At 42.9% G+C, this 18,160-nt stretch overlaps 1 protein-coding gene across 2 annotated transcripts in view; it reads left to right on the plus strand.

The window, feature by feature from the left end:
• Positions 1 to 1,149: 1,149 nt before the first annotated feature.
• Positions 1,150 to 18,160, plus strand: part of nlgn3a (neuroligin 3a) — a 121,193-nt gene continuing 104,182 nt past the window's right edge. For both annotated transcript variants that reach the window (XM_053428925.1, XM_053428926.1), the window contains exon 1: positions 1,150 to 1,439. The gene's annotated coding sequence lies outside the window, so the exon portion shown is untranslated. The remainder of the gene's footprint in view (positions 1,440 to 18,160) is intronic.

Raw genomic sequence — 18,160 nt, forward strand, 5'->3', positions numbered from 1 at the left:
CCCAATATATCCAACTTTACTGCTTTAATTATGACCTAAATCAGTTTTTTAATTTGTCAATAAACTTTATGAAAGCAAAACAAATCACTGGTTTAAGCTGTATAAAAGTAGTTTATTTTTTGCTAACTTGTATATTTGAGCCTTATGCTGCTGACTTGACTGTGACTGTCACGTGTGCCATCAGGCACAAATTTGTGAACCAATAAAAACATGTAAATCAAAGTGTATGAAAACTGGAAAATTAAAAAAAAGAGGATGTGGAGTAGTATTATTAATTAATTGGGTAATAAAAACGTCAAACTTTACTCCTGCAAAAACTGCTTTAAGCTTTTTATTAGCCTGTATTCAACGATAAAAGGGATGGCTCACCCTGTGATGTCCTCCTCTAGACGTGTACATGCATGGATATCAGAAAAAAATTGGGGCTAAAACATGGTGTATATGATGTGTTTCTGTCATGGTTTTTAAGTTTGAAGAATCGGTCACCATTTACTTCAAACGATTGGAATTTGTCTACAACGCTGTTTATCCCCCCACAAACACACTCACAAACACACACACACGCACACACACACATACACGCACACACACACACACACACACACACACACACACACACACACAAACACACACAAACACACAACCCCCTCATCGGCATCATGGTGAGTAGATAATGAGTGAACTTTCAATTTTAGGTGAACTATCCCTTTAAGGAACTTTTCCATCTATTAATTAATTCTCTCCAGTTTTAATAAAGGTTATCATCTCTTCTCTGTACCCTGTACATACACAATATGTTATTTTTGTATTACGGAAATATATGTCACGACTAGAGGATTTCACAGTTCTCCTCCAGGACACCCTCACCAAGAGAAGATTGATGCCTTTGAGCGGCCGGTGCAGGGGTCTTATTTTTTGATATACACGCTGGAGTGCGGTCCATCATTGAAATATTGAAACATTTCTGATGATCTGCCGGAGGAGAAGGGGCAGCGCGCGGAGCCATAAATCCTGCGCTCCCACTCATGTGTGATGCGTGTGCCCTTGGTTACCTAGTAACTCTCCTCTCCGGCTCCAATCGGCGCTCCCGAAACATCCAGCCGGGGTCGCGCCGCGCGCGCCCGCCCAAGCTCGCGTTGAGCCCAAGGAGTGAAGGCGAGGAGCAGCGGAGCGCGCGGGACCAGAGGAGGAGAGAGGGAGAAAACACCGGAATAAAGAGGAGACGGTGAGATGTGTTGAGATGACAGCGGGGCGAGGATAAGCACCTTCCCCTCACAGGACACACACGCAGTGCGTGCACTACATACGGATATTTGGAGCAGGATTTATACTCGGGCTGCAAGTGGAAAAGCTCGCCCCCCCCGAAAACTGAAACAGTGGCCCGGCTTTTTTATTTCTGCAAACAACGGCATGGAGGGAATTACAACTCAGCAAGGCAGGTGAGTCATGTCCTGATAGTTGGTGAGGAGCAGGGAGGAGGCAGAGACGGGCTGAGGCTGTGTGCGCAGAGTGAGTTCCAGGAGGAGGCTGCGGGAGGAACCACGAGCTGCGCTCCGCTACAAGCTCTCCTCACACCGAGGACTTACTTGTACAGGTTGTCAGGGACGTGTTATCTTGTGTGTGGTGCCGCATGGACGCAGAGCTGCTCACGAAGCACGCATGTACACAGATACACACTTCCAAATAAACGCATTCGGATCTAGTGACTTGAACGGAGTGAGATTGTAGAGACATGGGTTTGTGCGTGTGTGCGTGTGTATGCGTGCGTGTGTGTTTGGTCACACGGGCGCATGAGATCCATCGAGGCGTTGGGAATAATAAAAGCTCGTGATAATTGTTCAGGGGCTCACTTGTTACTTCGGCTAAAACGACATCATGTGTGTGCGTGATGGAGCAGTGACGCGCAAGCTCTCTCTCTCTCTCTCTCTCTCTCTCTCTCTCTCTCTCTCTCTCTCTCTCTCTCTCTCTCTCTCCAGAACACATGAATTAGCCCGATGACTTTCTTTCTTTCATCTTTTTTCTTTTCTTTTTTTCGCACAAATGAAATTGCAAGCTCTAAACCTGATTGGATCAGATCGTCCAGGACGCCAACGTGATTTGATCTCCAGTGCGAGCGGTATCTACCACCAGCTCGCAGCAGCACCTCCATCTGTTGTGCACGGGGAGCAGGATAATCTGCCACAGGCATACGTGGGGATTCCCATTGAACAATCTTTCTATTTTTACTTTTTATATCTTTGAAGAGCCCGCGGGTGAACAAATGCATGCTCCATGCAAACGCATCTGGAACATTTTGAGGAACAAGTAATACGAATGTGTTTCACTACAATTCTTTCTTACGTTATAGCTTGTGTATCTCTTCTCAAACCCCAAACGGCATTGGTCTTTCACATTCATTCAATGACTGTGCTTAAGAATGTTTTTTTTTCTCAGTAAACAGCCTCTTTCCCATCTTCTTAATCCCCTTTGAAAGCTGTGGAAACAATATCGTGCGGAAGCCGAGAGTTCAGTGCTAAATTTAAAGCAGTGTAATCATCCTGCAGGCCACTCGTGTCTACTTTCTCACATTATCAAACTCCTGGACACATGGCGCAGGCCCACAGATGAATAGGCTCATTGTGGTCCGTGGTAGAAAAAGCATAATTAGCGACGAGGGTTAAATTCAAACAGGAAAGATGGAGGGGAAATGGAGTTGTCATGGTGATTGGATGAATAAGCAACGTGTCGCTGATACCGAAGCGTTTAGGAAATGATCCAGCGTTTTATTTGGCTTGTGTTTGTTGAAATCTAATGGGCTATAATAACACACACACACACACACACACACACACACACACACACACACACACACACACACACACACACACACACACATTGACTTTATAGTTTTTGTTGCGCACATTTAAAACCCTATGAAATTTGATTAGGACCCTTTGGATTTTGATTTGATTTGCAGGCAAATTGTGCTCATTTATATTGTATGTGCGTCTTCAATATCATGTGAAGGATTATGCATGCTGCTGCTGCTGCTGCTGCTGCTGCTGCTTGTGAATTCCCTCTAAGGCCCTTCAGTGTTTGTATTCCAGTCCAGCAAAGTACTATTTTTCAAGTTCCCCTGCTGTTTTTCAAATCCATTCTTCCCCCCCTATTTTTATCTGCATTTTTCCTGGGCCTGTGTTTGAGCCGTGTAACAATCATGGCAGCTTAAGTCCAGACGGGTGACAAATTAAAGGAACATTTTGAAAAATAAAGAGAGAAACAGGGGGCGACAGGGCCCCCGGTCATAGAGGTGCGGGTATGAAAACGATATGAATCCACCTTCACAGTCACCAGATCCTAACCCAGTTTAACACCAGTGGGAGATTTTGGACGGCCATGTTTGACAGGCCTCTGCAAGTCCATCAACAAATGAGGGGACGTCTCTCAATAGAGCTGTGGTTCATGCCTCTAGTAGAGTCCGCAGATTTGCCCAGACACCCTAAGGCTGCTCTGTTATCACGTGGTGGCCCAACACAGTCCCAGGACCCTTTAGGTTGTTTTCCTCTGTAATTTGTCACCCGTCCGTTTGATGAAAACACTGTTGGAGAATAATTACGAGGAACGCTGACCTCTGACACTTTTCATTATCAAGGCAGAGTAGAATGCGAGTGCTGGTTCAACACGTGATAATTGACAGGCACTGAACACACACCCAATTACACACATTTCAAAGTGCAGCACCGAGTCTATTGTTTACTCGGTGAATCTCTGGACCGCTCAAGAAAAGCTCCATGAGACTCCCTGTCCGCTGCAAAGGTCAGCGAGGCTCCGTCCTGACCGAACGTGAATACACCTGAGCGCGGCCTGGCCTGACTTAACTTGGCTGAGCCACTCATTGGTCTCTGGCCCAGGAGGCCTCTTGTTCTTTAGCCTTCGGTTTCTCTCTCAGCTGCGCGCTCATTACTGCTGCCGTTACCAGACGCCTGGGCCGAGGTGTGTCAGAGAGTGTGCTCCTCTGTGTAAAGGCGGAGGTGTGCTGCTTCACATTCGAAACGAGGCTGCGGAAGGTTATTTGTGTTTTCTAATATCCTTCATTGTGTTTGACGTGCTGTCTTGAAGCAGCAGGAGTAGTAACCGAATAATTTCCCAAATGGATACCTCTGACCTTCTGCAAGTGTGTCCCATCGCCACCAATCCTGCAAAGACTGTCGTTGCTCCAGCGCTGTTTTCACAAATTTGCAATGTCACAGGCATAAAAGGGGGGAAAAAAGGGATTTGGGATTTAATGAAGGTTTGTTTTCACCACATTAGCGAGTAAACAAGATGACTGCACAGACCCTGATGGCTGATGTTCCTTAAAAAACAAAACAGTCCAGAAACTAGAAAGAAAGAGTTTTCCCGGTCTTAATCTTAATAACACTCACCATGTCAATGAGTCAGTGCACCACAGGATTTTAATTGCCCCTGACAACTGATGAGGCAACAAACAGCGAAATGTTAAAGCCAAGTCAAAGTGCGTCTCGTGATTTGTCGACTGGGCTCTTTCATAATCCTGTCATCCAGAGCGAAGGATGTACAGTGACTAATGACGGAGGATAAACTTGCCTCTCGCTGTTTGCTCGGGAGGATACGCTTTCACCGCCATTAAATCGCACCTTTTTATTTGTGATAGAATTGCAAAAAAAAATCCCCCGGCTATTTTTGTTGTTGTTGTTTTTTTTGTATCACTCGAGCCGAGCGACAATTCACCAGATACACTTGTGTCATATTCGTTTTTTAATAATGAATAAGACGTATTTGTTGAATCTGTGGAAAGATGAAAGTGTCTTTGTTTGACTAACAAAGTGGTTTTGGCCTGAGGCACAAAGATACGCCTCAAGTCTACTGCACATAGCATTTTCAACAGAGATTTTACATTGTTCATGGCCCAAAAAACATCTCCCCTGACTAACAGGTTTCCCTGCCAAAGACCAATGTCTGCTTAGTAAACAAGATTCTTTTGGACATCGCCATCCTAACTACAAAGCAGATGTCACACAGTATGCCTCCACTCACTGTCTGCCAGAAGTTGTCAATTTATTATTTATTTATTAATTCGACAATTTACACGCAAAAGCACACAGGCCGAGGACGAGGCCGGCTGAGTTGAAATCGCGGACGTCACAGAATGTGCGGCGGAAGCGAGGAGCTATTTTTGTGATTGTTTCCTTTGTTTTAAAAAATACATCACATGGGGAGAAGCAGCAAGTAATGGTGGGATAACGTCTCGCATCGGGAGAGAGTGTCTCTGAGCTGCGAAGTTGCACTTCAGACTTATATAAGCTCAGACAAGGATAAGACTCCCCAGTCATGTGAAACATGCAAAATTAATGAGCTTTTTAAACTGTGGCATAAAGAAAACGATCGACTCAAGCAGCAAGTGCATGTTTGTTTACGTCTGATTGATTTTTATCTTGTGCAACTGTTGCAGACCACGGCTGTGATTTGCATACTGTGATGTTACTTGCTTTCCACTTGCTCATGCATTATGATAAGCCATTTCTCTGGATCTGACCAGCTCCTGTACTTTCTGTCCCAGCTCATTTAAATTTGAAAAATGTCTGTCAGATAATAAAGACAGTCTAAAAAGAACAAAAGAAAACTCCTGCTCTCCCGACTTCTGTGGCTGACAGGGGTGAAGGCCTGCCTGTTTGTCTTTTGAAAAGTTCACCTTAATCCGCATGATTCAAATTGCATTTTATTCCGCTTAATCCACCCGGGAAATATACAGACAAGTGACAGGGAGTCAACACTCTCTTAATCCTGGGGATGAACGTTACTGTCCAGGTAAAAGTTGATGTGGCGGTATGAGCCTTTACGCCCATCAGTTCTCCAGCTTCTTATCCAACCAAGCAATCGCAAAGCCCTTTCTTCACCACATTTTCTTAACACGGAGCGGCCATTGTGTAGGTCTGGCAGGACACAGAAGCGAGGACCCATCTAATTCATGGGGTAAATTAGTGGAGATAAGGCCTGAGTCAGTACCTCCAGCCTACCATAGATCCCCTGGGGCAGGCTCTTAAGGAGCTTAGTAAAAGCCTGTCGTATGAAGACATGACATGGAGCTGCCTAAATGGGCTACGTTGGAGTGTCTTCCATCAATCTAATAGTCATATATGGGTCACTGTCGTTCAGGCTTTAATCCCATTCAATTTATTCATTCCGGGTTATTAATTCAGAGTTTCAGGAAAATATGCCTCCATGTGCAAGAAAGGTGAAAGAGGGCGTGTTAATGCAGCGGCGCACTAAACTGACAGAGGACTCAGGCCCACTCGTGAGACACTCATGTTGTGTAAGACTATGAGTGTACGCCACCAAATCAATAATGAATGCTGCTTTACCCGTAGTAAAAGAACAACGAAGAGTCACTGGGTCACGTACACTGGGGAAACAATTAGACGCTTCCTTGTGCATCGTAGTGCCACAGCTTCTTTTTTTTTCCAGCTGCGTGCACTTCCCATAATTTTCCTCCAGGGTCCAGCAGCATGTGTCCGCCTGCGTTGAGAAAATACAGCCACCGGCCGCAAAGTCTTTTCCAGCCAGGACGACAATAGACCACATCAGGTCCTCGTGATGTATGTCGGGGGGGCGTGAAGCAGAGAGCCTGCTGACGGATAGGACGCCAGTCTTTGCTGGTGTGCGTTAACCTCATAATGCTGACAGATTACAGATTTAAATATTTTAAATCTCACAGAGCACATGCTAGTGGTGATGAAGGGAGTGGAAATGACTGCAGTAATGTAAGAGATTAGTAGAGATCCTTCCTCTCTCTTTCCCACACACACACGCACACTGACACACACACAAACTCGCCATTTTCACCAGTTGGCCGTCGTGCACTCAGACACCTGCGCCACAGGCAGACCGATGCCGCTAAATACTCATGCTCTCTTTTTGTTTCGCCCCTTTTTGTCTTTCCCCCTTTTTTTTTTCTCCTTGTCTGCGTGTGTTTGTGTTTGCATGCAAACACAAATCCGCTACTCTGGTAAACAAGTAGTTATGATTATTTTATTTTAGGTTCAGCCAAAATTAGATCTTAGTCCAGCGTCAGGGCCATGCAGCTTGATCTCAATTTTGAGGCAAACTGTAAATAATATAGATACATTTATTTATGTACTTTTTTATAATCTTTTTTTTAAGGTAGCCTGCAGTGGAACAATGCTTTTTACTAGTATATGTGAGAATGTGTTCACCGATAAGGTATTATAGGCAAAGTCGTACCTAGCTCTGGATGACTGAGATACAGACAATTAAGCACTTCATTTTTATTTTACTATTTTGCCCACTAAGAATCCTGGAGATCAAATAAAACAATTCTGTGTTTCATAAATGTAAACCACACAGATTGTGATGGCCTGGACATTTTTTTCCCATCACATATTTTGCCCAGCACCCTTATCCTCAATGCCAGACATATTAACATTGTGATGACAAATATTAAATCCCTTCATTTAAGCTTTAAAACTCAGCCTTAACAAACTCACGTGTGAAATTTATGTGAAATGTGTTGAGTGAAAAATCCTCCTCCGAACAATACAAAAAAAAAAAAATCCAAATAAACAACAGTGCAGGCATTAGAGTCCTTGGAGTAGTAACGACAAAGCTGCAGCTCACATTTCCTCCTATATTCCACATACATGCAAATCAGGTTGACTGGAGACTTGCCTGTAGGTTTAAATGTGAGTGGATTCTGTATGTTGACCCTTCGAAGTGTCTCCACTAGTATAGTTTGTTATCTGAACTAACCTCAATAGGAATGCATGCACACACATCTAAAACAATATACGGATGGGTAAATAATAAGCATACATTTCTCTGACTAGCGTTACTGTGCTGTTCAGTGTGGTCGCTTTTTAACTGTACTTTAATGGCATTGAACATCCTCTAACTTAATATGATAGCACCTGCCTTTGGATTGGTTTATTTTTGTGCTTACAGGTACCTGTTCCTGCCCACCGTCTATTTATATCTGTTGCCAGTTTGCCAAAGTTGCCTGATGGCCTTCGGGGACAGAGAAATTCCTCCATCAAGCTCAGGACCCATCTGCGCCCATATTCTCCCCAAAAAGAGCTGTCCTCCACAATTACAGCTTTATTCCAATGATACTATTATCGTGCCATCGCTCCGTGTTGGAACAGGCTCCAGGAAATTGACTTGATATTAATCTGACAAAATTACAGAGAAAAGGAAATTAGACTGGGGAATTTTCCCTGGCGTTGACTGCGTTTTAAAGACAGGATGCACACGGCTGTTGGAGCTTAAATAATAGAACATTACGCTCATTGATTATTTGAAATGTTCTGTCACAGGACATGTCAGGCTGTAAAACCCGTGCTAAATAGTTTATTCGACCCGTTATTCTCTCTTTGACTTGCTGCGGCTTATTACATTGATAGGGATCCAGAATCACCTGGAAATCTGGGTTATTACAGAAATAGCCTTGTGGCTCACTCTCCTAAAATGGAAGCTCTGATGAATTGTGCAGCTGTGGGTCACTATGACAATGGATTGAGTGATGGGAGAAAAAAAGGGAGCACAAAGGGAGAAGCTCAAGGTTTTTAATCTGGAAAGAAGTTATTTTGTCTGTGGAGTTTGGTGATGTGGGCGAACACATAAGACTACAGCAATTCTTTAGGCGTTTTTCTGATCTTTTAAGAAGTACAGATTTGAGGGTTTTGCTAATACTGCCCAAAAATGTGACCAAAATTCATAATCGCATATTATTTGTGGAAGTCAGTAACTACGTGGGAAGCTATTTGATCTGTGGTTATTAGCATGCTGTATTTCCATTTGCTGAAAGGTACACTTCTCTCCCAGCTGAGGCCGGGAATGTGACACGTTTCATCTCTCGAGTCTCAACAAGAGGAAGGTAGATTTGAGACGAGAGACTCCCGAGTCATAGTCTCTCTCTCTCAGGTCCTCTTGGCTCGCGCCCACTGTGAACTTTAACCGGGTTTAGGAGCAAGCGCTCAGTGACATAATAATGGTGGGCAGTTCAGTCCTGAAGCTGAAGAGTGAAATGATACTGTTAGATAGAAACGGTTCTCGGAGAGTAGTAGGAATTGAGGAGGGATCAGAGAGGATAAGAGCAAGGACAGAGGGAAGAAGTGAGATTGAAAAGAAACAAGAGGAAAATGGTTAGGTTGGAGAAAGGTAAGCCGGGATAAGTATTCTGACAAGTGAGCTCTGGGCTGGAGAAAGCCAGTCAAACAAAAAATCTGCCAAGTTTGTTTTATTCATGCTGCGGACAACTACAACTTTACCATCCAGCGATACAAAAACAACAAGCAGCATACAGATGCCATTGAAACATTTCCCGGAGTTTTCTGCACTCCCTCTTTCCGTGTACGTGAAGACTTTTTTTGATGGAGGCAGATCCTCCTGCAATGTCGAAATTTACTAAATGATTCAATGTTTTCTGACACCCCAGAACTTACTGCTATTCTCATCTCTCATTCTCTTTAATCACATCCTGCTTCAAACACTTTTCGTGCGTTTGCAATTCTACAGGCGCCCCAACTCCAAAGCAAACTCTGACAATAAGCATTTATTGGTGAGGCTTTTTTTTTGGTGGCCTCACACCCAGTAGTATGTCAACTAATGGGACGTCAAATGCAGTTATTTGCTATTGCTGCTGAATAACTGTATACCCAATTTATATTCTGCGACTTGTCTTGTATGACCAAGCTATCTCCAAAGTCTACATTTAAAATGTATTATTGAAAGAAAAGGCAGTATTATATATTTTTGTGGTTGAAAAAGGCATCAGAACTGTACAATGTATTTCAGTAAGGCTGCCAAGCTGCTACACTACACGCTATTTGATTGGCTGTTGAATAAGTACCTAAAGGAAAGTCATTATCCAGCATACACACACACACTTAAGCCCAGCACCCAGAGACTCCTCGGGGTTGATTCTAATGATACCCATGTGATTTATCCAGCAGATCCTTGATCAGTGTGTAAAGAAGGAGCTCAGGACTGACCTAATAAGCCGTATCTTTGCCTTTGTTTCCCACTCGGGTTTCTGAATGAGGACGCTAGTAGCTACAAATGAGGAAACCTTATCACAAAAGATGTCGAGAACGTGACATATGTCCTCCAGGATAATGGTGCTTTGCGTCTCCGTGGCCCACTTTTCCCACCACATTGATGCTTTGCTGCACAAGAGTGAGAAGCAGCCGCATCGTATGTAAAGGTCCTTTAAGTCAAATCCATTAGCAAAAGTCCAGAGCAGAGCAAATGTTTACTCTTTTTTGTCGAATTGGGTTGAACGAGGATCCTCAGTTTCCCTTGTAATCAGCGCCTTGCACTCCGCCCTCGCACAAACAAAAAACGCTGCCACAGATAAAAAAAGGGGACCAGAGCAGTGGCGCTTGGATTCGGGGTAAAAGGCTCATAGAGGATATTTATGTAATCTTAGGGCACCAGGGCTGAGTCAAGCCCGACTCAGAGCCGCTGTTGCAGAGAGAGGCCCAAGGACAGTAGCAAATTTTCTAAATCCCTGGTAGACACAGAAAGTTAAGACAAGCAGTGTTGCAATAAAACAAAGCCCTACCCATTTATCTGAGCATCCCACACAACCCTTGGCCCAGATTTACAGCCCTGGGCATACAGAGCTCTCAAATCTTCTGGCAGCCACTGCCGCAGATATTGATAGGAAGAGGAAGAATCCCACCAAGGAATTCTGAGCTGGAGGGGCTGACCTCCCAAACCACGAGCTCCCCCTTAATGATTCCAGATCGCACACAGAACCAGCGCAATATAAAACATTACACACTATTATCACATTGTAAATTGGAATAAATTGTCTCCCATTGATTTTTTACTCTTTCTCTGAACTTGTCCAGCAAGTATCGCATGCTTTGTGGCATTAAGAGTTTATGGATTGTTTGACAAAGCCAGGTCTTTGATGAGCATTTGTACCCTCCGGAGACAGAACATAGCTGCTATTCCATCAAGAGCAAACTGGCTGTTTGAAAACAAATAAAAACGCGCTCTCTCTCATCATTAGATCTAAATCACTTAATCCTGCACAGAGGCTCTCCTCTCCCACTGAAAAACCTTTGTTTCCATAACATATGGATTTCCTTGATGGAGATTGTCTGCATACCAAGCTGCTGATGCCTAACCCTCTGGAGCTTGAGGGCATCCTTGCCGCCACGTTCCTCTTTAGGTGGTCCCCAGGGTGCAGGTACAAATACTTTTTTTATTGTTCACAAGATAAAAAAAGTTGCAAAGGAATCGAGCAATGAGAATGGAAAAATATTTGGTAATGTCATTTGTACACAATTTTAATAAAAACCAAGGTCCAATAGTGCCAAACAACGTATTTAACGTTTCAACAGCTGTAAGCTTGTAACCCTGTATGGAAGACCTATTGCTGTTGTTGTAATTGTCAACACTAGTCCAACCCCTTGAAAATTAAGTCTTGCATACGATAAACGTCTCCATTCACTTGTGGGACTTTCAAGCTAATATCGCCAATTCACTAACATGTTAGCCAGCTCTGGATAACGCTACACTACAGGAATTCATTTTCCTGTGGTTCACCCCACCTTTTTACTTCCGACTCATAAAACAAAAATAGGAAATAAACATCACCTACACGCATAACCTCATATCTCGACACCTTCCCAGTCCAGTATTTATGCTTAACAGTCTTTCTGTTTGTAAAATATGTAGATCTGTGCCCCAGATATTTCCAGTTAAAGAATTTGATTTGCTGTTTTGACATTTCCAGCACACGGCTGTCCTCATACTCGATAAAAACAGGGTCGTGGTAAGGTCAGGCCACGGCATACACAGGAACTGTGTTACTGTTAGAGATGTGACGCAGGGTTTTGAATCACAGACGAGGCCCTAAAAATCCCATGATTTAGTTCTAATGTCCAGAAGAGTTTTAGGGGCATTAAGTGTATCACTCTGCTCTCTGTGTGGATGCTTTATTGTGTCAGTTCCTTCACATCTAAGAGTGGAAAAGGGTTTCTTCCATGTGGAGGTGGTGGAATGAGTCAGTTTTGTGTGTGAAATGACATTACGGGCAATGACTATATGTGTAATTTATATAGGGAACATGTAAGGATGATGGAGGGAGAAAATCTGCTCTCACCATCGTGTTAAATAGATTAGAGGCTCTCCACCGCAGGAGGGGACGTTCTTAAGCTCTGGATCTGATCTGTGATTACACTCTCTATGGCCTTGGATGCTGGTAATTACTATATGGTAAAAACGATTCTGCGTGTCTGTGTTCAGTTTGTAGTAGTTGGAAAGCACTCAGTTTGTGATAGTCAAGAAAATCGTGTTTAGGCACTTTCAATCCAAGTCTCTTCATATCCACTCTATCGGAAGCATTATTCAAGATCTTACATTTAGGAATGGGTGACAGGAAGATTTTTCTAGATTCTATCAGATTTTAGGCCATTGATGTATTTTAATACTTGTAGAGTATGTGTCACTGTTTCTGTCCATTTGAAGAAATCATCATCGAGATGCCTCTTCCTGTTTTCAGATGTGCTGAATAAATTGACTTGCCATGGTGATTGAAGGTCACTTCTTGTTCTGAAACCATCCTTTTGGATACTGGGATGTTTGAGCCTTGTTTTCTTTTTTTTTTAAATGAAGTTCTGCTTGGTAAAACCTGATGTGCCATAATGGCTCCGAAGGCTTTAGCTTTTTAGTGTCTTTGAAAATTGTGAGAAGTCCTCGTAGTCACATGAAATTTTACAGTCGGCATTAAGGCACCTCCATTGTTATGTTTGCTGCTCACAGAGGCTCCGAGGCACTCTGGCTAGAAAACAATGTCCTCGTTGTTTCCGTCTCCTCCACATTCATTCCCTGTAAAAGGAACATAAAACTCTCTTCCCTCTGCAAGCCCGTTGCTAGCTGCACTCGTATCGGCACAGTTCAGACACAGAGGAATAGTTTTCAAAGTGTCACCGTTTAGGGCATGGTTTGGATGTCAGCAGTTAAATGAATAAATAATGTGCCCTCAAGTTGCATTTGATGTAGCGGGATCTGATCTGATATGACTATTCACTCGAGCTAGCTAACATCCAGATGTTAGAGGAAAACCCTTTTTTTCTCCCCCTCAGGTTGCTAATGAAACATGGATCAGGGAAGATGCTTGTTGTTCCACCGACAAAAACATTAAAGTGAGGGTTGGGAAGGAAAATGCAGATTTGAAGAGTGAAATCATTTGGTAGTGTTGCAGAGCGTGCGTGTGTACATACATGATCACATAATATGGAGCATGAGTGGATCTACAGTATCTACAGTATGCGTTGTCATTGCCCTGGGCTTTGTATGGTGCAAAGAAGGCACAGAATAGGAGGAGAGATACAGTAGTAGCTCACAGTGTGCGTTGTGTGCAGTCTTTGAGGAAGTGCAGACAACCCGAGGCCAAATTCGCCTGCATCGGTTGGACATGGCCTACTTCTAAGCGTGCAGCCATTAAAGTGGTCTTCTACTCTGTTTAAAGTACACAAATGGGATTTTAATCTGTACCCACAGTTCCATATGCTGAGTGTCTGCGATGTGCTGTGTCTTTTCATCCCATTAAACCCGGCATTGCAGTTTAAGACAGCGTATACACATATGATCCTGATAAACATGTATCTGGTCTTCGGTGGTGACACCCTGTATTTGTGGCGCCCGGCTGTGTGACCTTGACTACTCGCAGTGAGCCGCAGTGTCTGAGGATGTGTGTGTTTGGTACCACAGTGGCCCACTCTCGTCTCGTGGACTTTGTAGTGCCTGTGTGTGTTTGACTAATGTCCTGCAGGAGACACTCTAAGTGCAATGTCTAGGACTCAGGCGTCAGCAGTAATATCAGGGCAACCTCTCCTCTCTTCTCCTCTGTGTGCAATGGCACTGGGGATATTACAGCATTAGAACGCATGAATTATAGCCATATTGTTGTAGCTCAATGTCAGGGGACATAGACATGTTTCTGGTACCACCATGGCATCAGTCAAAAGCTCGGAGAGGTGGAATGAAGATTATGAAAGCATTTAAGTATATCCCCGCGCACACTGTTTTGGGCTGTGTCGATAAACTTAAGCTAATTTAACTGTATAATGCGATATTGAATTAGGATGCCACATTTGTCTCAAACTGTTGTAAGCTTAAGACAGCTCCCCTGTTCGATGTGAAGGCTGCTGTGCTATCGCGGCACCAGGTGCGACTGAGCATTATGTATCGTAGTAAAGGGATCGGTGCATTTCCCAAAGACGGGGGGTGGGGAGCCAACCTGTGCAATAACAAAGGATGCATTACCTAATAGATTTGGCAGAAATTCAGGCCCGGTCTGATAAAGCTGGGTTACAGTACTTTAATCAATCACTAAGAACACGAGCCAATTTAGGAAGAAGCCTGACATTCAAGATAGGCTTTCAGACAGGATTAGAAATAGTGAATGGAGAGTGGACATATCTGCCAGGGTGAACAGAAAGGACTGATGTCAGGGGACGGTGCCCCCCCCCCTTCCATATTTGATATTGAGGCATGTCTCTGCTTCACCAATAAGCCCCTCCCTTGTATTTGAAAAGTCACATTCTGTCTTCTCAGTTTTGCCCCTCAGCCACACTTGTTCTTTTTTTTCTTTTCCACAAATGCAGATGAGTATTAGCGACAAGACAGTGTTGGTAGCCTCTGTTGTTTACTCTCTCCCTTCAACAAAGGGCACTGTCATTTAAGATGTCCCTCGGAGCTCATCAGCTGGATTCTCCGGCCTGACTAATGATATCCGGAATATCAATGTGAACATGCAATGAGCGGAGTAAGATGGCTGCTTTTCTAAACAGACAACTGGGAGATGCACTGGAGGAAAAGCAAGCTTCTTTTTACTCTCTCCATGACAGTGCTGGTGTCTTTTTCACTGTGTCATACACAATCCTGCCGTTTATCTAGTCTCTAGTAGAGATGTTCTGATACTGATACCAGCTTCCGAAATGGCTCTAATACTGACGAATAGGCAGCATCAGCCAGTACGCAAATGTACTGATCCGATACCACATCTTGAAAGTATATTACTTTCACCCAGATAAAACTGCAATTTTCTGTTGCTGGAAATCACTTATTTTTCACCCCTTTTTGCCACTCCAACACAAGAGGAAGTGGTTTTCCAGTAGTGTAGTGTTGAACAGAGCGAGCTAAAATGTCAATATTTGTCGCATAAGTAAAACAGGGAAGTGTACTGTAAGCAAGGCTTCAGTTTAGAGGGTTGTTGTGTATTCCTGGATTTATTAATTTGCGTTCTTTTTCAGTTAGGACTGTTAATCTTGATAATAAAAGAGGCACGATGGCATTCAATCTCTGTATGCTTTTGTTCTTCAATGGGTTTAACCTGGCAGGCTATACAACAACGATAGCTATCACTTCTGCAAAGGATAGCTGTTCAAATATGTTCTAGAAGTTGTTATCTTTTTATGCATCGGTGCAGTAAACGGTATTGGTCGATACCAAGAGTCCAGGTATCTGAATTGGGATGAGGGAAAAAGGGTGGGCACCAGGATATCGGTGGAAATGTTGTTGTTTTTTCCAAATTTAAAGCTAAAACTTACAATACTCAATTTTGATATTGAAAATTAGCTTTTTCCAAAATCTTAAGGATCCCTTGAAGGGAAATCCTTGCCTTTAGCAACAACTCCAGCCCTATAGGTTTATACTGGATCAATGGGGAAAGCAGCCAGATACTGTGACGGTGCTGGATAAGGGGATGGTTCGGCTGTGGTGATTGATATCGCTTCACTAATCCCCCTACATCTCTTCTAAATCCACCTGGCTGTAGCTGTGAAGGAACCTGTAATGTGATAAATTAAGATTTAAATCCTCAAAAGCACATTTAAATTTCCGATTGTCATATTTTTCAAATTGTAGCCTCTTTATTACTGAAATGAAATGAAGGAAGCCAGGATTGTTTTCTAATACATATAAATATATATATTTTTTTTATATCACACATCCATAATATGCATCTTCTCTCAAAGATCTGAATGCATTCTCCCTAGAAAACCAGGCTATTGTTAAATGTGAGTGTATGTGATTTCTTCCTACTGAATATTACAGCACTATTAATTTCACACCTCTTATTAATGGCTGATAGAGGCCATGTGGTGCAGCATGTGTTTGCTTGGTCTTTGTTTACGGTGACGTTGAAGGTCACCCCCTCATTACTGCAGCAGCATCTCTTTTGATGTCGTGATATACATAGTAATCAAGTGGGGCTCACTTCGCTGTTCAGTGGTGACCTTTAGTTAAAAGCACATCACTGCCGGGTCAGTTGGAAACTTAATTATTCTCCCATAGAACTCCAGGGATCATGTACAGTGGACAGACCTCATTTAATCCGCTGTCATTAGGCCACACTCACCCCGTGCTCTCTCTGTAAATAGGGCCCACGCCATAATGCTCATGATCCATTATGCCCTTTTTTTCTGTACGGAAAATAAATAAATAGATGCTGTGTGTTTTGCTGTGTCAAGCGCACTCGTGTACATCTCAGCATTCAGCGATGTATTCAGAAATCCTGCTTGTCACACAACAATACACTTTGGCACCTCTCACTTCTCTGCAACTACCAGGCATTTGCATGTCAATGGCGTCATTCTAGCACTGTGCTCTTGGCATTTGTGAATACTCTGCAAGGAAGCCAAGTAGTCGAGGGCTTTGAAAAGAAGCAGCAGAATAATGTGCGATGCTGCTTTCATTAACACGTTATTTTTCTCAAAATCCATCCCGGCTTAATTGATCATCAATCACAATTAAGGGCTCCTAAACGTACGATTGGAGGCTGTTTTTAAAGTACGTGCCGCATTGAAGCACACGCCTCAAGGGAGAAGGTGAAGCTACAAATCTGTTTTATATGAGGCAACAGAGTTATTTTAAAGAAAAGGCACACTGTGGTACTTCGAGATCAGAGCACATTAATTAGATTGTCTCCTCACATGAAGTCTGGAGTCTAATACCATATTTACCTGAATGTGGAATATCCCTGTTTGCACATTAGTGTTACTGCTCAGGCACCCAGTGCATTATTAGCTTATTAATTTTACAGGCAGCATCTGGGTCACGTCTCTGCTTGGTATATGTTTGCTTCTGTGGAGCCATTTCACACTGAATAATAAAAGCTGATCTTTCAATTTTCAACGAGACCCGCAGCCTACTTACCTTAAATTAGAGGTGTTATTTAGCTTATTAGGCCACAGAAGGATTCAGGTTTTCAGCATACTTAAAGTATATGTTGTATATGTCCACACATACCGAGCAAACCCATGCACGTGCACAGAGCTATTACATTTCGCAGTACAGCCCCAGCAGCTTTCATTGCATTATGAAAGATTTAATTAATTTCACATTCTTCTGGAAAGTTGATCTGAATTTTTAATCTTGGTCTGCAGAAAACATAATTCAAAATGCAGTGAATGAAAGTGGTGAATTACATGCACTCAGCGCAGGGCTCCAGTGCTTTTCCAAATGATGCATAGCTAAGTGTTGTCCTCAGGATGATCATTTCTTCAAAGGTCTGCCTTTATATGGTTCATGAGGATACTTCTGTTTTATGTTAGGTCTCTGTATTTGAAGTTGTGTACGGCAATAAAATAACTGCAGGATTATTTTTTCTCTCTTCCCACCATGAAATGTCAGACAAATTGTAGATATCATTGCATGGTAAATTACCCTCTATAATCCCATTTTTCTATATATATATACATATATATATATATGTATATATATATATATATATATAGTGTATGCTAATCACTGTGAACCAAATTTAAATTATTTCATCATGAGAACCATTTCTCAGGACCAAAGGCACCAGTGTGTTCCGTTTAAATAATTGCTCATCAGCATGGGAAACCTTAGTTGCATATGTTCGTATGATGCCTCCTCTGTAAATGCTTTTTCAGACAACTGCACAACCTCTTTAGCCCTGAGTGAAAAAGTCAATATTAGGCACAGAAGCTGATCCATATGACATTTTATAATGCAGTGCCAATGAACCTGCATACCTGATTGTGAAAGATCAAATCTCTGTTGTAATTACCAGCCAGACCTCAATTAACTCAAAGCAAACCCCCCTTCCAACTCTGTGTGCTTGTGTCGTGTTAATAGCGCTTAAAGAAAAATGTTTCCCCGA

Source organism: Pleuronectes platessa, chromosome 8 (genome assembly GCF_947347685.1).
Source record: "Pleuronectes platessa chromosome 8, fPlePla1.1, whole genome shotgun sequence".
Classification (NCBI taxonomy): domain Eukaryota; kingdom Metazoa; phylum Chordata; class Actinopteri; order Pleuronectiformes; family Pleuronectidae; genus Pleuronectes; species Pleuronectes platessa.